Below are 20,490 nucleotides of genomic sequence, written 5' to 3'. Positions count from 1 at the left end.
AGCACTTCGTTTCATTCACGCAAGTTTGCTCTCTCCCGTCGTCATCACAGTCTTATTGAGACTTACGCTTTGCCGAGTGCACCGCTTCCGGTCACTCCGGAGTTGGCTAATCTCAGGGAGGATGTCTATCGTTTGGACAAAACTTGTGCTTACTCTGAAGGCGCATTACTTGGTTTGGAGGAGACGGGAAGATACTCGTTGGAACTTGCGTCTCTTTCAGAGACACTTCTTCGATCTCTTTCGCGGTCGATCGCGGTGTCGTTGAATCCTTTCGATTTTCGAAACGACGCTAGCGTGAAAGACGTCCTCATACTCCTGGCCTCTTTGGCTAAGGTTTCAGCCGAACAAATGTCAGTCGCGGCACGGTTGTACGCACATGCGGTTTACACACGCAGGGACGCTTTCTTGTCTGGCTCTAGAATTTGAACTTGTGGAAGTTTTCTCATATGATTCTCCTTTTCCATCACTTCCTTTGTGGGCAACGATGCGGCGTTGCTTTCGCTTGCGTCACCCGCGCAAGTAACACTTCACTCGCTGAGCGATATCCGTAGGCCTAGGTTACACCAAGCCTAAGAACTTAGTTTATTCTTTTCTTCGTACTACGGAACCGCTTCCGGTTGCACCGTACTTGTCGATCATACATCTTAATGTTCATAGCAAGGAGAAACTGTCTGTTTTCAAGAACAATGATCTCCTGGCTATGGAAGATTGTGGCCGCACTTCTTTCTATTATCGTCTTGGTACAAGACTTTGATTCGTTCTTTCCCTTGTGCGGTTTCGTACTCACGGGATGCCTTTGTGTTCTGTCGGGACACATATTCAAAGGGTTTAGCTTTGCTGTTCGTCTGGGAAAAGGCCTCGGCCGACAGTATTGTTCTGTCGGTGAGACTTAAATCTCTTCCTTGCTCGAGGGTTTTCTTTGCGAATCCTCCTCTTTGCACGCGGACTCTTCTCTAACAGAGAGAATCTCACAGCAAAAGGAAAAGCCCACGGCAGTCCTCGGCTTTTCTTATCAGAGAGAAGCGCTAAGCTGGCCGTTCTCAGCTTTGGTTTTTTATCTTCTTCTCGGCGTGGCACGATGCCAAATACCCACCACTTTATCTTCTCGAGGCGATTTAGCGGTAGGGTTCAGTGGGCAAACAATAGCACGCTTTCTTGCATACTCTTGGCACTTGTCAACTGGAGTCTTAGCGTTCGGCTCCACTCTTCTCTCTGCCTCTGTGTTTTCCCACAGCGGCTGGAGGGGCGATTAGAACTCTCACTTTATTGAGGGAGGCACTGGGGCCCTTCCTGTTGGGTCACTTATATAGATCGTGCCTATGTTTACTTCCACCTTTGGATATACAAAATAGATCGGAAGTGGCTACTTTTTATTTAATTCAGATCTTCAGGGCTCTGGTTTCGTTTTCTAAGCAATCAAATGAAGAGCCGGAACATGTTAGTGTCTTTTCTTGACTGGTTCACAGACACAACCAATCTTTGGATTCTCACACCACTGCTCATACAGGGCGTTCCCGTTGGTTCTCTCTCCACCAGCGAAGCAGTTCTGTCTCTTGTGGAATTCTTTCCCCTTGTCAGGGGAGAACATGTGTTGATTCAATCAGACAACACCACAGTGGTCTTTTATCTCAATAAGCAGGGGGTGGCATCTCCTCCCTATCACTGCCACAGTGAGCATGCTAGGTTTTGATGTGGCTTTTACCACCACGAAATCTTATTAGCAGTAAAGTACATTTCTGAGAGGCTCTATGTTTTGGCAGACTCTAGTCAGTCGGCCAGGAATGTCCGCTTGGATTGGACTCTATCTCACTACGCGCTTCTACTCCTTCTGGTGAATTTGGAGAAGCCGCTGATAGAAGTTTTGCCTCTCGGTACTATCATCTTCTGCTAAATGTTCGTCTCCCCGTTCCCGGATAATACTCTCGATTTTACTTTGAGCGGCCTGTTGGTCGCACATTATGGGCCCATTCAATCTTGGTTGCCAGTCCTTTAGGCTGGCAAGAGGGCGCCGTTTTTTACACTCGAGCCACACGGGTGTCTACTGTACGGGAATCATTGAGACGCTCAGGGGCTTCTGCCTCAACTCTGGATTTGGTCTAGAGATTTCATAGGGGTTCAGCGTCTTCGTTTTTGTGTCAACTTTGACTGGCTTGGAACAATTGGCGTACTATTAACGGAAAGAACCCCACTTCTCTCCGTTCAATGCGGGTGGCGAATCACCTATCCTGGCTTTCCGAATTTTCTCTCACGTCTCTGGATTAAGACTTTATGCGATATCAGTTGCACTGACACAGCTAGGTCGCAAAATTTTTTCACTTGGGTTCTTTTTAGCCAGCGTGATTAAGGGAACCTCCCTTTGGTTTGCTGAAAGCAAATCTCCAGTCCCGGCTTGGGATTTGCTCCTAGTTTTGGAGTTTTTGAGTTCGGATTGTTTAATCCTTGACAAATTAGCCTTGTTATTCTAAATACGGGAAGCCGTCATACTTACTCTAGTAGCTTCTGTGAGAAGTGCGAGTAAGTGCATTTTCTGTCTGGTTTTTGCTTTAGACATCTCTTTGGAGAAAGACTGATCTATAGCCCTCAGGTTTAATTCAAAATTTCTGACAAATAAGCAGAAACAGGAGTAACCAGATCCGATAATACAATTCTTCCAATTTGCAATATTTTGGCTCTGCTAGAGCCATATTTAACCAATTTGAACATTTCGAGTTTAAATATATTTCTGACTCGCACTGATCCGTTTAGATCACCAGAACAAGGGCTTTTGTTTATTTCCATCTACTCTTCTAGAGGCAATGATTTAGTGAAGCCAGCCTTAGCTAAATGGACTGCCACATTGATTAGGCATGCCTACAGTGGTGGCAGAGAAAAGGGGGGGGGGGGCAGTCAGTCCTCCCTTTTCAGGCAGCACGGGCTCAAGAGGTCAGAGTGTAGGCCTCTTCTTTTCCTGTTCTCAAGTCTGAGAGACTTACATAAGTCATGAATGCAGCTCATTGAACGTTCAAGGACGTAGTCACGAGTTTCTATCGGCGGGGTATTTTAAGTACCCGGTATTTTAGCACACATCTACTAGACAGGTCTTTTTATGTTTTCCTGGGGACGTATCTGGTGCTCGGCAGAACAGAAATTTCGGTTTGCCAGCTATTGTAGCTACAGGCCAGATACTTGCAAGGTGTTAACTGGAGTTCATTTGCCCACCACCTAAATTAGCAATCTGCTATCTATGTGAGTTGCGTAAGAATATGTAATTTAATATAAAATTTCGAAAATAAATTTTGATTTAATTAATATACTTACCAACTCACATATTGAATTCCCTCCCAGCCTGCCCCGCAAATTTTTTAAAGGGGTATATGTTTCAATAGGGAATGAGTTTCACCGGTATACATCCTGCGCAGGCGCAGTACACCGGTAGTGGAAATAACACCAAGGACCATGCCTTATATGGCATACGGTTTTTGTTTCAGAGTTATTTTCCCATGTTGCCATGTAAGAGTGCTTCTATGTCTTATCACAAAACGAAGTTATTGCTTAGGGTTTCCCTAAAAATGAACAGATCACTTCAGTCGGAGTGAGCTTTCAACATAGCGGCGGTGGAGTCACGCGTGATAGGTCACGTGACGGTATGACCTCGACTCTTGTATAGCTTGGTTATGGGTCAATGCCGTTCTTTTTTAGGGGGTTGCTTCCCCTTTGGGGTGAAGCGTAGTTCAGTGTCCTAGCACTTTAACTGAAGTTAATGCTATCTATGTGAGTTGGTAAGTATATTAATTAAATCAAAATTTATTTTCGAAATTTTATATTATAGCGCATAACTAAAAGCACTATGCGCTTTACAATATCACTAGGTATTCACTGCTTACTGAACATCGGTTTCCATTGCTAAGAGAATCTGTCCATACTCAGTTGATTTTTAATGTGTGTAATACAATTATTGTTTTTTGATTGTCATCTGTTTCACTGTTACTGTGAGGGCCTGTGGCGGTTTTACAGTAGCTTGAAATCCCAGAGAAAGAGAGAAAGAAAAAGTGAGAAAGTGTGTGTGTGTTGGACTGAGTGAGTGAGGGAATGGGTGGACATGTTAAGAAAATTTCAAGTCCAACCCTAAGTATTGTGGACCAGTGATTTATTGGAAAAAAGAATCATGCAATCAAATACATTTATAGTAAATTTACTTGAAGACACAGTTTGTGTTTCAGTGTTTCTTTGAGAGAGAGAGGGAGAGAGAGAGTGTGTGTGTGTGTGTGTGTGTGTGTGTGTGTGTGTGCTGATCTTTCTGTTAGTTTAGCCAGAGACTGTGTACTCTAAAGTATCAGGTTTTGCCCAGCGTTGCGTATGCATAACCAGAGATGTACTGATGTTACACATACACAGAAATACTGTACATGCAAAGGCCTTTGAAGTTACATGCACACATTTACATCACAAGGATAAAATGCACATTTTCATGCAATCATATTTCTTTTAACGCACCAAGGAAGGGGAGAAAAATCTAATTATTCTCAGCGGTGACCATGCATTTATTTTTAGAAGTGAATCTAAATTGATAAGTTCAGTGAAAATGTACAAACAGACCCAGATGATGATGTTGACGATATTTTGCGCAGGCAAAAAATGATAAAATAATAGCATCCCATAGAATAATAGCACACGATAGAATAGTAGCTCTAGCACACAAAAAAATAAAAGCACACACAGCTTATTGAAAAAAAGATGTGTTTTTTATGATCCAAACGCTTCAAATCAAAGAAAGTCGTTTTAGGAGCTTGCAACTTCAGAATCAGGATTTAAATTTGCCAGAAACAATGACATATTTTCTTGACAATTTGAGGGTATGCGTACCGTGGTACCTTGCGATGAAAGAGCACCCTTGCCAACAGCCAGTGTCCCTGCATTGCAGGTAGCCCTCTCATCAGAGGGGCTTGACAGGTACTATTCCAAAAGTACCCTATGACACGACTCGAGTGGCAAAGAACATTCTCTGCAATTCCTGTCTCAGTCCGTGCAGCCGTTTCGGGTCCTATCGTCATCATACAAACATACACACAAGAACCAGCTTTAAAAGTTAGATTATGTAAGAACCATGTGAACCAGTGATTTTTGAGTCACTTGAGAAAAAGTGACTCTATGTAATCGGTCAGTGTTAGTCTGTCCGGCCGGCCGTCCGTAGACACCACCTTAACGTTGGACTTTTCTCGGAAACTATCAAAGCGATCGGGCTCATATTTTGTTTAGTCGTGACCTCCAATGACCTCTACACTTTAACGATGGTTTCGTTGACCTTTGACCTTTTTCAAGGTCACAGGTCAGCGTCAAAGGAAAAATTAGACATTTTATATCTTTGACAAAGTTCATCGGATGTGATTGAAACTTTGTAGGATTATTCTTTACATCAAAGTATTTACATCTGTAGCCTTTTACGAACGTTATCAGAAAAACAAGGGAGATAACTAGCCTTTTCTGTTCGGCAACACACAACTTAACGTTGGGCTTTTCTCGGAAACTATAAAAGTGACCGGGCTCAAATTTTATGTGAACGTGACTCATTGTGTTGTGAATAGCAATTTCTTCCTGTCCATCTGATGCCTCATATAATATTCAGAACTGCGAAAGTGACTCGATCGAGCGTTTGCTCTTCTTGTTTCTTATGTACATCAGATACTACAGTATTTCTGCTTTATGAAAAGCTATATTTCAACAACAAAACTAGATATTTGAATTTTGACCACTTTTCCCCCTTTCTGTCACCAGTACTGAAGAACAACTCACATGCATTGTCACATTTACGACATGCTAATGTCTAACCTGGGTAAACTTCAATTCATGACTTTTTTCAAACTGGCATAGAAATTATGAGCATACCAGAACAGGGGCGGATCAGTTGCTTTGTAAGGTGGGGGTGCACTTTGAATCAAAAGTGAATGTGATGGGCGCGAAGCGCCCGAATTTGCTAGGGGGGTCCGGGGGCATGCCCCCCCTGAAAATGTTTTGGCCCAAAGAAGCAAAATGGTGCCATCTGGTGCCATTTGAACTTAGAAATGGTCATAGAATCAGCTTTCCAAATTTTTTTAATTTTTTTTCCGGGGGGGGGGGGGGGGGGGAAGTGATGAGTTGAAAATCTTCATTCTTCATAATTATGTTATTGGCACAATGTAACAAAAATGTTTGATTTCATTTCTTCAATGATAAGTTGAAAATCTTCATTCTTCATAATTATGTTATTGGCACAATGTAACAAAAATGTTTGATTTCATTTCTTCAATGATAAGTTGAAAATCTTCATTCTTCATAATTATGTTATTGGCACAATGATGCGATAAAAATCAAAGTGAAAACATTGATACCTTATCTACCTTGTGGCTTTTGTGCCCCAGGTTTAGGAGCTGCTCAAACGTCCATTGCTCCTCAATCTGCAAGAAATTAAGCGATGGCCTGAGGCACCCCGATGCGTCCCGCTAGCGCTACGTGTCATTTGTGAGGGCCCCAAAGGGGGGGTATCATCACGATCACGGGAAGTGAAATTTTAGCTTTCACGATCACAGTTACCTTGATTTTTGATTTCACGATCACAAACACCTTGACGAATAGAGGATCATAGAGTGATACAGCTGTGAAAAATGTACGTTGAAAATAAAATGCTTTGCCGCAATAATGCCCATCACGATCACGAAAACAAATGACGATCACGATCACGAGACTTTATTTTTGTGTCATCACGGATCACGGGCAAAGTCCCATCACGATCACAGAAATGGAAATTTCGGCAATCACGGTCACAGAAAGGTCAAAAAACGCCAATCACGATCACGATTTTAAACCCTTTGGGGCCCTCATTTGTGCTACGTATCGTTTGCGCTATTTTCTGTAGTGCTATCGACACAAATTGCCAAAAACCGTAGTGCTATCGGCACGTAGTGCTATTGGCACGTAGTGCTATTGCCACAATTCACACATGCCATTATCACTACGTCTCAATAGAACTACGTGTCGATATCACTATTTTTGAAAAACCAATGTACTGTAGCGCTACGTGTCGATAACGCTACGTGTCGATAGCACTACACTACATGTTCAAACGGCAGACACTTTCCTTTGTGTGTGCGTGTAAGTGTGTATATATATTGTCTGCATGTCTGTCTATCGGATCTGTATGTCTCTGTCTGTCTCTCTGTCTCTGTCTCTCTCTGCACCTCTCAATCGCTCTTTCTCTGTACCTCTTTTAAATCGCTCTCTCCTTGTCTCTTCCGCTCCCCTCCCACTCTCTCCATCTGTCTTTCTGTCTTCTCTCGCTCTTTCTTTCTCGCTCGCTCTTCCCCCTCCCCCCCTCTCTCCGTCTCTCTCTCTCTCTTGCATGATACCGTTTATATGTTCTGCGCGAAGTTAGAATCCGGTTCCATTCTAGAATGGACCGGGTCCAAGTTGAAATTCTAACCCTGCGCAAGTACAGGGGTGCCATTCTAGAATGGTACCCTTGTTGCTGGTCCATTCTAGAATCGGCCGTGCGCAAGGTTGGAATTTGGGTCCAAGTTGGAATAGTCATTTCAGTTAGACTATCACACAGCCAAAGCCACAAATGTGGATTTTCTGTTTGTTTTTGTTTTTTGTGTGTTTGCCGTTGGGTTTTTTTCGGGTTTTTTTACACTTTACTCAAAGACATCGTGAATTGGGATTGTGATGTTCTGAAAGTGATTACGATTTTGAGAGACACTCAGCACTGATCGCTACGAACGGAAATTTCCGGACTGACAGTGTTTTGCCGATCTCGCTTGGAACTTTTAATCTTATTCATATACATGAAGTTGGTCTTCTGAATTGTGAAGATAAAGTCTTTAGCTTTGTACCGATATATAATATGACTATATAGTTTCAGCGAGGGAAAGGCTTTTTTTTTTTTTTTTTTTTTTTTTAACTAGCTTTAACGTTCTATCAGGCATGCGCCTCTTAAGAACGGTGCTGCTTTGACCACAAGACTCGCAGCCATAGCAAACCCCTCGTTATGAGCGCCGACCACATCGGAAGCAATTGGCTGCGGTGGGCTCCACGAAAATCGGCAAAGGCGAGGCTAGTTTCTGCAGAAAATCGTCTCTGTTTTCTCCAAATTGACATATCATCCCATAACTGGCGTTTGTATTTCGACATAAGGTCTTGTGGCATCTAATTGTGATAGGGTGGAGTGGAAAGGGGGGGAATAGGCCAGGAAGCATAAATGAGACGCCAAGACAGAGGTTGCGATAACGTGACTTTTAATTAACGTACACCAGAAGCAAACACCAGAAAGTAAACACCGGAAAGTAGACACCAGAAAGCAGTGTAGATTCTCCTCAGTGAGCACACTTGAAACAGTAAACACAAGAGCACAGGTTCACAAGTCGCGATAAATTTGGGCAGAGGTTCGACACTTTCACGACAACAACATATGAGCAGCACCCAGCTCACTCGATGATCGGTCTCACTAAACGCGTCTCCTGATCTAGCCTAATGCTCTCCCTTTTAAAGGCTGGTCACTTCCGATAGCCAATAGGGAGGCTACCTAGGTGTCAGACAACGGGGGGCGTTCTACTTAAGATTGCCTGCCAAATGAAAGGGATCGTTAAAGAGGCAGAAATCGTTACAGAGGTGTCACGCACCGGAAATATTACAAGTAGTTACACTAGCTGAAGGGGGAAGAGGGGCCTGTCTGCCGTGCACACCGGAAATATTACGCACACCGGATAAGGCTCATTAGATTACAACCAGTTACAAAGAAGGGGGGAGGGTAAGAGACTAAAACTTCCAAGCTACCTGGCATCTTCTATGATGTACCCTGTCAAAAGAAATGACACCCACTTGACAAAACGCCGAGTCCAACGATAACCAGACAGTCTGGCAGCACATTACATAACGACCAGCTAAATCTGAGATAAGAGGTTAGAAAGGAATCCGGTCAAGAGTCTACCCTACGATAGTAAACACACAATAATCCTAGCGGGAGACACAACTTGGGTCAGGGGAAGATAATAGACAGGGGAGGCAACTGGGTCGGGCAGGAGATAATTACACAAAAAGACTGGATACGCCACTTGGCTACATCCCCCCCAGCTCTATACCAACTGCGTCCTCGCAGGTACAGCGCCTCGGGAATAGCTGAAAATGACATCTATAAATCAAACACAAGTTCACCCAAGTGAAACAACAAATAAAATCAGAAACGGTAACGGATGACACTCACAGTCACCCAACCCATTCATACAAGACACAATACAACAGGCAATCAATAATCATAGTGTACACACAGTCTCTTAGCAGAACACGAACAGTCTCACAAATGACACATTGCCCACATGACAGCAGCACATTGTTTTCCTGACTGTTCACAATAGGCGGATGGCGGGGTTACGACAGCGGCACACTTATTACTCACACAAATCCGACTGTTCAAAATAAATAAAATCAAGGTAATCCCATGACTGCTCAGAACGACGACAATCTCTGCCGTATACGCTGTGAGCGGCGCACAGGCACAGCAGCTGGAGGAGGGACCAGAGGTTCTGGGTCTCTAGCCAGAGGCTGGTCTTGGACTCGCAGTACTGGCACTGGAAGCTCCTGGGCCTGAGGAACAGGTGCAGGGGCCGCTGGCTGCACCGGATGAGGCTGGACGGGTGGGGGGAAGACAGGGCGTGCGATGCAGACAGTGCCTCGGTCCGGGAACGTTGGGGTAGCAGGGACTCGGGGTACAGGGGCAAGATTAAGTAACGAATCCCAAAATGAAATCAGCTGAGCGTCGTGTAGCTGCACGGGGACGGGGGTTGTCGCCAGCCGATGCTGTTCCTCTGTCCGACAGCTTTGCTCACGGAGAGGTTGCGTGATGGATGTTGATTGATGACTCGCGCGTTTCTCACTTGGCTGTCTCCATGACAGCGGTTGTTGGTCTCTTTGACGCTTGGTAGGGCACCTGCTCTGTAGGTGTCCGTGGCGGTTGCAAAGCCAACAACGTGGCTTCGCGGATGGTTGCTGTTGACGAGAGGCAGCCGGCGGGCGTTGGTGCAAGGCAGCTCGAAGCTCTGCTGACTTGATGGCGAGTTCGCTGACTTGTAATTGAAGGCTGCGTACCTCAGTGCTGCTCTCTGTTGCTTGTTGTTGCTTCGTCACCACCTCGAAATCATCCCTCATCCACCTGAGAGCTTCTGCACGGACTGCCGCAAAAGGGACAGCCTCGCGCCCTCTCACAAAGCGCATGAGGTCGCGTCTCATTGCAGGCAAGAACAGTCCGTGCATGAATTGCTCACGAAGTGCAGCATCGGTAACTGTACCGGCAACAACAGCATTCGTCTTCACCTGCAGAGCCTGCAACTTGTGGGCATATGAGAGAATGCCCTCCTCTTGACTCTGGGAGATGCTGTAGAACGACGCTAGTAGAGTGGAAATGCTGGCGTGGTCCCCAAACGTGTCCTGCAGGATGGTCAAGACTAAGTTGGCAGTGGCAGTCGCCTGAGGGGGGTGCAGGTTGATCTCCTTCTTGGCAGGCCCAGCAAGTGACTGGATCAGCCATTCAGCAGCCTCGCCGCCCAGCGCCTCCAGGTTGAAGTGGGCAATGATGCGACGAGCCTCTGTGATGTAGTCGTCTAGCAGACAGCCATCTTTGCTGCTAGTGAAGAGGGGGAGCCTGGGAGGGGAGAACATCTGCCACTGGGGTCTGGGAACCCCGTCGACCGCCATCTTGGATGTACTGAGTCCCTCCTACACTGCTACCCCTGCTTTCTGGTGTTAACTACGGCGTCTCTACTTCCTGAATCCTGCTCGCAGCGCCAGATGTGATAGGGTGGAGTGGAAGGGGGGGAATAGGCCAGGAAGCATAAATGAGACGCCAAGACAGAGGTTGCGATAACGTGACTTTTAATTAACGTACACTAGAAACAAACACCAGAAAGTAGACACCAGAAAGTAGACGCCAGAAAGCAGTGTAGATTCTCCTCAGTGAGCACACTTGAAACAGTAAACACAAGAGCACAGGTTCACAAGTCGCGATAAATTTGGGCAGAGGTTCGACACTTTCACGACAACAACATATGAGCAGCACCCAGCTCACTCGATGATCGGTCTCACTAAACGCGTCTGCTGATCTAGCCTAATGCTCTCTTTTAAAGGCTGGTCACTTCCGATAGCCAATAGGAAGGCTACCTAGGTGTAAGCCAACGGGGGGCGTTCTACTTAAAATGCCTGCTCAATGAAAGGGATCGTTAAAGAGGCAGAAATCGTTACAGGGGTGTCACACACCGGAAATATTACAAGTAGTTACACTAGCTGAAGGGGGAAGAGGGGCCTGTCTGCCGTGCACACCGGAAATATTACGCACACCGGATAAGGCTCATTAGATTACAACCAGTTACAAAGAAGGGGGGGAGGGGTAAGAGACTAAAACCTCCAAGCTACCTGGCATCTTCTATGATGTACCCTGTCAAAAGAAATGACACCCACTTGACAAAACGCCGTCCAACGATACCCAGACAGTCTGGCGGCACATTACATAACGACCACCTAAATCTGAGATAAGAGGTTAGAAAGGAATCCGGTCAAGAGTCTACCCTACGATAGTAAACACACAACAATCCTAGCGGGAGACACAACTTGGGTCAGGGGAAGATAATAGACAGGGGAGGCAACTGGGTCGGGCAGGAGATAATTACACAAAAAGACTGGATACGCCACTTGGCTACATAATCATCGATTTCATTCTTTCATTTGGTTCATTTGTGAACGCTGAGCTTCGAGTATTTATGCTTTTCAGGGAAAATTTTTGAAAATTCTGACTTTCCACAGTTATTACGGAAAATCAAGCTTGTCAATCAAGATGCTGTGAATTGGAATGTCATTACTAATCATTAGTTGACCTCTGGCTCAAGTGGTGTCATCTTGCTACACGGTTGAATTGCAATTCGTCAATCTCTGCCGTCACTGGGCACTGAGAACGTCAGGAGCCTGTATTTTTTTCAAGGGCAATTAGAGGTTATTTGAAAGTATGACATGGTATAATGTTGTGATTTTGGAGAGAAAAATTAATTGACTGTCATTGCAATGAGGCTTGGTCAGAAATAAAGGGTATTCACTGATTTTAAGCTACAATTCAGTTGCTTGGAAATGACAGACCTCCAATCCATTTGTAAATCAAGTGAACTCTCTTGAATGATTGGTACTTCCTCTACAAATAAATGTGCACCAGGATATAATTCTTGGAACTTTGTTCTTTTGTGTAGTAGTAATGCAGGGTTGTAGGAGTTTGAAACGTGGGCATATCACAGTTTGGAAGGTAGGGATTCTGATAGATTAAATAAAAACTGTCAAACTTTTAGGCATGGAATTCCCCTTTGAGAGTATTTGTTGTGGTAGTACTACTACTATGAATTGCTTTCAATGTTTTCCCATAATATTATAAAACCAGACAAAAGTTGTTGTTGATTTCTGTTTTTGTTAATGTCAACTTTTTTTTAAACCTGTGACAACAGCTCTATAACTCACTCTGTCCTTCTGTTGGTCTGTCTGTCGGTTAGTCGGTCTGACCGTCTGTCTGTCTGTCTGTCAAAAAAATTGTCAAAAAACCGGACATTTCCGAGAGGGAGACAGCGCTGACATTGCAAGCGGCCGCAACCGGCTCTCATCACAAAAACAACTGCCCTGCAAACATTACCGCCCTGGTAGTCCCCCTTGCTATGGTCTGCCTTTGTTTATTGCGTACTCAGGAATGTCAACTTTCTTGACATGACATGACATCGCAAGATCGCCAAACTGAGGATTTTTTTCAGGGGTAGACAAATCAGCCCCATTTTATCAAAGTGAAGGTGCAGGTGGAGATAATTCAAGGGAAGACAACTCTGTCTTACCTACAAACATTACGGCCCCCTTTATTCACTCTCGCGATGATTCACGCATGTACCATTCTAGAATGGCACCTCTGTACTTGCGCAGGGTTGGAATTCCAACCTGGACCCGGTCCATTCTAGAATGGTACCGGATTCTAACCTCGCGCAGAACATATACATACACGGATGTTTTTCTGTGTGTGAGTTTGTGTGTACCGATACCGTGTGTACGTATCATGTATGCGTTTGTGCGTGTTCGTGTGTGTGTGTGTGTGTGTGTGTGTGTGTGTGTGTGTGTGTGTGTAATGAAGAGAGAGAGAGAGAGAGGCAGAGAGAGAGAGACAGAGTGAGTGAGAGAGTGAGCAAGAGAGAGAGAGAGAGAGAGAGACGGAGAGAGAGAGAGAGAGAGAGTCACACATGCACACACACACACACACACACACACTGAAACAGACACACACACGCACACACACATATACACACGCAGAGAAAAAATGAGAAAGAGAGAGTCGCCAGTAAGTAGTGGTATTGACACGTAGCGATAATGACACGTAGCGCTAAAAGATGTAGTGCTGTCGACACGTAGTGATAATGACCGAATGATAGCGACTCCTAGACAAATTATTTGTAGCACTAATCAACGTAGCGATAGCGGCACGTAGCACAAATGACACGTAGGACAAATGACACGTAGCACAAATGACACGTAGCGCTAGCGATACGCACCCGAAGCACCCTGTGTATGTGTGTGGGTGGGTGTGTTAGATAAATAGGCAGGGGGGGGGGGGGGAGGTGCAATAGCTAGCACGCCTAATGCAGTCTGCAAAACAAGTGCAACACTTCTACAGAGCTTTTATGATACAAAGCTTCAAATAAGAAACACATTACAATCAAATGAAAGCTGAGCCTGTCATTGCAAAATAAGAAGGAATATACAACAATCCAGTGGCATGTAAAATATTGTTCCTTCAGAAAGATGGCTATGAAGTTTGAGTCAAAAATTATTTCTTTACATTAGCGAGCGTACTTGCAGTAATACCCCTCACACATGAAATATCCACAGACTGAATAACAGTTTGTTCCCAATGTTGATTCTGTGTATCGGTTAGATCCATCTCGGTTAGATCCATCAGCAGAGTACGGATTGTCATCCGTTTAAAAAGGAAAAACAATCAGAACTTGTCATCAACCTACCTTGCAAGAGTGGGGTGAAAAACTCACTTCCTGCCAACATGTCTGCAAAAAAAGGAAACAATGCCAATGGAAGCTTAAAATGATTCTTTTGTTCAATATGTGTACACGTGCTTCATTTCTGGGGTGAAAGTGTAAAATATATCGATGGATTGATAGAACAATATTGCCTCAACATACTTATCAATCAACATTGTCATCACTCGATCAGCTATTCCATCTCTTTCATATGTGTGTGTGTGATGGTGTGAGCGCGTGTGTGTTTGTGTACGTGTGTGTGTGTGTGTGTGTGTGTGTTTGTGAACAAGCGTTTACCTTGCTCTAGATCTACCGATTTTCGTAGGCGGAGACTTCTCTGCCGTGACAGCGGCTTCGTTTCCCTGGCAGAATTCAACATCTTGTACAGATCTTCCGGTGATTTTCATTTCCTCCGCTTCGTAAGTCACTTGATCCACAGATTTAACGAACCTTGAATGTTCTTTTAGTTCTTGTGACGGAAGTAAAATCGAAAATTTTAAAAGTAAATTTTCATTTGATTAATATACCTACCCGAATCACATATAGCATTGGCACAGTCTACCGGCACGGTTGGCCTAGTGATAAGGCGTCCGCCCCGTGATCGGGAGGTCGTGGGTTCGAACCCCGGCCGGGTCATACCTAAGACTTTAAAATTGGCAATCTAGTGGCTGCTCCGCCTGGCGTCTGGCTGGCATTATGGGGTTAGTGCTAAACCTGGTTGGTCCGGTGTCAGAATAATGTGACTGGGTGAGACATGAAGCCTGTGCTGCGACTTCTGTCTTGTGTGTGGCGCACGTTATATGTCAAAGCAGCACCGCCCTGATATGGCCCTTCGTGGTCGGCTGGGCGTTAAGCAAACAAACAAACAAACAAATTGACACAGTTTGAGATGCTAAGGTCTGAAAACGCTTACCCGTCTAACATTTTTAAAGGGAAGCAACCCCATCACCAAAAGAGCTAAAAATAGCCATGGTACACTCTAAACAAAAGTGTTCCACTCCTGAACACCCTTTCTGTAACCACTTCTGAACACCCTTTTAGTAGAACACTTTTGGAACACTTTTGGAACACAAAAAGTGTTCTATACACAAAAAAGTGTTCCAAAAGTGTTCCAAAAGTGTTCCAAAAGTGTTCACATCTGAACACTTTTAAGTGTTCACCCTGCTGTAACCACTTCTGAACACATAAAAGTGTTCAGGTCAACACTTTTAGAACACTTTTGGAACACTTTTGGAACACTTTTAGAACACTTTTGGAACACTTTTAGAACACTTTTGGAACACTTTTAGAACACTTTTGGAACACTTTTGGAACACTTTTAGAACACTTTTAGAACACTTTTGGAACACTTTCATCCTGCACTGTCATACAATTCAGAAAGACATTAAAATCAAATTTTGTGAGCAAAGAAGCATTTTTAATTGACAAAAAGAAATGTCTGCAGCAGTCGCAGAACAAACGGGTCTGGGGTAGGAATTGTTGAACACATAATATACCGAGCAACAAAATTCGTCATTGTTTGATTGACAAAATCTTCATCAATTATAGAGTTAGAATTATTAAACTACAAAAGTTTAATGAAGGCATGTTTGACCTTGCTTTTGTGTGATTATTTTGATGCTGTGACTGTTTTAACACACAAGACAAGCAGGTTCATCGTAAAACACATAATGCGCGCTCGCAGCACGTGCAAGTAGAGCAGGAGAAATCTGATATGTGAGATGTGTTCACTAATGCATTAGCAACCAAAAGAGACCATGGCACGCTTGCTGCCAGTCTCACTTTTGAAACAGCCAGGATGCCAAGATTGACACCACCAAAATGCCAGGTCGATTTAAAGCTGGGGGTGATCCAGAAGCGCTGGCATGTGCTTTAAACGTGCATGTGTCAACAGTTTATCACCTTCTGCAATGTTCTGGTGACATTGGAAGCACTGCAGTTATGCAACGCGGTAGATTTTTTCGCATTACCCCAATAAGACAAGATCGCAATTTCCTTCCACAACGTCTTCGACATCGATTCAATTCAGCCGCTGACAATACCAGGAACATCACTGGTACTGGTAGCAACCAGTGTCCGATCAGTGGCCAGAGAACGCGATGAAGGCTGACTGAGCGAGACCTCCAAAACTTCGTTTTGTCCCGTGTGTTGAAACAATCGCAGCATCAAAATACTCACGCAACAGCTGTGTCAAACATGCCTTCATCAAAATGTTGTGGTTTGATAATTCTAACTCCATAATTGTTCGAGATTTTGTCAATCAAACATTGCAGAATTTTTTCGCGTTTCTTTTGTTGCTCGGTATATGTTGCTATTAAATAATATGAACGGAGCTCTGGTAAACCCCATCTTGAAAGTTCACACACGAAAGTCCGATAACAAAAACACCCTTCAGAGTTGGGAGGATTCCAGGCCCTTGGTCTTTGGTTTAGTTTTCAACTCGCTGTCCGGAACATCCTGTTCGAAATAAAAGTGAGTTTTAGAACATGATGCATTTCCAACTCTTAACAGGTTTGTGTTAAACGTTTGTACTTAATTGATAACACTGAAGTGTAAATCTTAACTAATAGTGGACTTCTTCTTGCTGTCAGCAGATCTCCAACAATCGCAGTTACAGGTAAACTTTTTTTTATTCCAGAACGGGCATAGGTCACATAACAGAACAAATACGTCACGTCCAATTCGCTCTCACCTTCCCAACACACAATGACACTCGCATGCACGCACATGCACACACGACTGAATGTAAAAAGTAATCCCTCTTGAAGCAGGAGTCTGTCCCTAAGAACAAAAAGTAGAATTAAAATAGGTCTTTCGCAAGGATTTCATTAGCGCGTGGCCACTCTGGAAAATGGCACTCTACAAATTGTTTATATAAGGTACGTAAGCAGTAAACCGTACTGCTAATGTGGCGAGGCCTTGGGCACGCCCGTTTTCCTTAACTCGTTCTTAACCTTGTCAACAATCACTGGAAGCCAAAGATCACTGTCGCAATTAATCGTGAACTCCGATGAGTTTTAGTTTAAAGAAAAGGGTGTCATATTGAATGCACCCTCTAGTAATCCGTTTGTAAAGAAACTACCTAAGTTTTGTTGGTTTGATCTAAATAATGAATTATAAGGAAATCATTTATTATGTAATGTATTCTATATTATAGAATGCATTCTATAACGTCCCGAACTGCCTTCTATGATAAAATGCATTCTATTTACACAAAATACCAAAATGCTTTTTATGATAGAATGCGTTCTTTAACGTCCTGAAATGCATTATAATTTATATGCATAATGTCCCGAAACTACAACAGGCCAGCCCCGCAAAGAAAAGCAGAACTACACACACACACACACAGCCACACACACGCACAGAGAGAGAGAGAGAGAGAGAGAGAGAGAGAGAGAGAGAGAGAGAGAGAGAGAGAGAGAGAGAGACAGACAGACAGACAGACAGACACTAAGAAAGAGAGAGAGAGAGAGACAGACAGAGAGAGAGAGACAGAGAGAGAGACAGAGACAGAGAGAGACAGAGACAGACAGACAGAGAGAAAAAGAGAGCTGTGTGTGAGAGTGTTTGTAGATCTGCTTTCGAAGCAGGGACCATACCGAGCTGGCCTGTAGAAGTTTTGTGGCGCTTTATGGAATGCATTCTATCATAAGAATGCATTCTATCATAAGAATGCATTGTTGGACGTTATAGAATGCATTCTATAATAGAATACATTTCTGGGCAAATGACAAGTATGATTGAATGCATTCTATATTATACAATGTTTTCTATTTTATAGAATGCATTCTATAAATATAGAATGTGTTCTATGATATGGAATGCATTCTTTAATATAAAATGCATTCTAATTTCTATCATAATTTTCTAAAATATTTCATTATTTAGATCAAACTAACCAAAACTTACAAACGGATCGCTTTTAACTCACGTGATCTCAAGCTAAACCTACGTGAACCGAAGGAAAACACCTTGTCAGCGACCATTGGAGGCCAGCGATCACTGTCAAAACCAATCATAAACTCCGATGAGAATATTTTCAAAAGAAAAGGGTGTCATATTGAATGCACCCTGCATACACTGTTAGCGGCAATGGCAGATCCAAGCGGATCAGCAGCGTGTTGTCTGTTGGCCATGCTTTGACTAAAGCTGGCCTCAGTGTTTACGGCACTACTCTACCATAACGAATGGAAATTCTGAGTAGACTAAGTTCAGGAAAACATTTTATCATTGCAGGCCTCAGCACTCACTGAACTTAAAAATATGTATATTTTTTTCCACCTTTTAAGGAGAAGACTGCAAAATAAGGCAGCATTCTCAAAATGTAACTGCGCTGTATCCCACAGAAAGCTTAAACTTACATGAAGTGCATCCACAAGGTTTCGTCGCATTACTGTTAGCTCCATCTCCAGAAAGTGAACTGCCTCAGCGAAGCAGTATGGTTCCTGCACACACAAGATGCATGTTAAGAAATCAAACACTATTTTACTGAAGTTCCACATCGTAGCAACACTGACAAGTGTTCTGATTCTCATACTTTTGTTTATTGTGAAACTGTGTATCAACATTTAGATTTCTGTCAAATGTGGAAGGAGAGGGGGCTGGCTGTGTGTGTGTGTGTGTGTGTGTGTGTGTGTGTGTGTGTGGTGTGTGTGTGTGTGTGTGTGTGTGTGTGTGTGTCCACATATGAGTTTGGCGACTGTCTGGTGTGTTTTGCACGGAGATATTAATTTTGAAACAGAGTATTTCAGCAAAAAGTATAATCAATGATTCCGCAACCGCCGGCACAATTGGCCTAGTGGTAAGGCGTCCGCCCGGTGATCGGGAGGTCGTGGCTTCGAACCCCGGCCGGGTCATACCTAAAACTTTAAAATTGGCAATCTAGTGGCTGCTCCGCCTGGCGTCTGGCATTATGGGGTTAGGGCTAGGACTGGTTGGTCCGGTGTCAGAATAATGTGACTAGGTGAGACATGAAGCCTGTGCTGCGACTTCTGTCTTGTGTGTGGCGCACGTTAAATGTCAAAGCAGCACCGCCCTGATATGGCCCTTCGTAGTCGGCTGGGTGCAGATCAATTTGAAAGTCAATATTTCTCTGCAAAACTACACACTATATGCAAATGCAGGACATGCGTACCTTGGTAAACACGTCTGGGTTGCCGTCAGTGCCTCCTGTTCATCCTCAGTGCAATTCAGAAGAAATGTGCGCAGGTTACGCCCACATCGATTCGCCACATGGGCACATCAGCTCAAACGGCTTCCCAGTTCCCTGAAAGTGTGATAGATCTGTGAAATCAAATACAACCAAGCATGCATAGAATTATTCTAAATTGCGCACACAATCAACCTGGCCACTATTATGATGAATGTTGTTCATTAATGTATGCTGTTTTTAGCCTACCGCTTCACTTTATCTAGCGTGCAGATCGTACATCTATGGTCTAACCAAAGGAAGAAGAAGAATCCGAAAATCTGCAAATGTATTGCTCTTACCACAGGCGGAAGGTATCGTTCACTGGACCACCATTATAATTATAAAGAACCCCTGGACATACAAGTATAACAATAACACAAAACCAAGCACATCAACCAGAATAAAAAATCAACATCAAATTGAAATAGAGTTTATTTACCAACGCAGAACTAATGTAAAAGGTCCACTGATCAGCTGAAACCGTTGCGACAGCAAAATTAGAGAAATTGTCTTCAAACGTCCACAGATACAAGTAACAGGAACATGTTACAACAAAAATACGAGTGACTAAGCTTAGATGAATTAATACAAAATCTCAGCAAGCAACTTACAGATAACAATCGGAAATCCTGAGCCAAATCAACGCAGCGACAACGCAGACAGGTCCACAGATCTAAAAGTGTCAACGTTCTTTTTTGGTCCAGCTGAAGCATGATGGGACAATTAGTAACATTATTAAATTGTAAAAATAAAAATGCTAATACTTACCGCTTATTAGATGTCTCAGATGAAATAAATGTTTGATGAAAAAATATAAGCACAACACGATTAAAAACAAAAACAAAAAAACGTCCCGCAGCGGTCTAGGGGGTATAAAAATTATATACTCTAAGCGACGCTTAATCCCGACGAGTCTCCGTAGCTCAATCGGTAGAGCGCTGACATGGCAAGGCGAAGATCTCGGGTTCGAATCTGCTCAAGACCCAAATATTTTTAATGTATTATTTTATTCGGATCATGACTAAAAGACGAAGTGGAACACTTGTGGAACACTTGTTGAACACGTGTGTTCACCTGGTGTTCCACTGTGCAAAAAAGTGTTTACCATGTGTTCCAAAAGTGTTCAGGTAGCAGAAGATGCTTCAGGATAACACATTGAGAACACTTTCTGTGTTCCAAAAGTGTAAAAATGTGTTCACCCTAACACTTTAAGTGTTCACCCTAAACACTTTCAGTGTTCTCAAAGTGTTATAA

The 20,490-nt window shown here is 43.6% G+C and overlaps 1 long non-coding RNA gene across 1 annotated transcript; it reads right to left on the bottom strand.

Moving 5' to 3' along the window:
• Window positions 1–15,432: 15,432 nt before the first annotated feature.
• LOC138964874 (uncharacterized) lies at window positions 15,433–20,060 on the bottom strand. Its single transcript, XR_011455234.1, has 4 exons — window positions 19,848–20,060; window positions 19,180–19,311; window positions 18,407–18,490; window positions 15,433–16,499 (listed from the first exon to the last, which is right to left on the bottom strand). It is a non-coding gene; the product is annotated as an uncharacterized lncRNA (long non-coding RNA).
• Window positions 20,061–20,490: the final 430 nt, after the last annotated feature.

This window comes from Littorina saxatilis, linkage group LG4, assembly GCF_037325665.1.
Source record: "Littorina saxatilis isolate snail1 linkage group LG4, US_GU_Lsax_2.0, whole genome shotgun sequence".
Taxonomy (NCBI): domain Eukaryota; kingdom Metazoa; phylum Mollusca; class Gastropoda; order Littorinimorpha; family Littorinidae; genus Littorina; species Littorina saxatilis.
The sequence above is the reverse complement of the archived record's forward strand: the minus strand, read 5'-3'. Positions and strand labels throughout refer to the sequence as shown.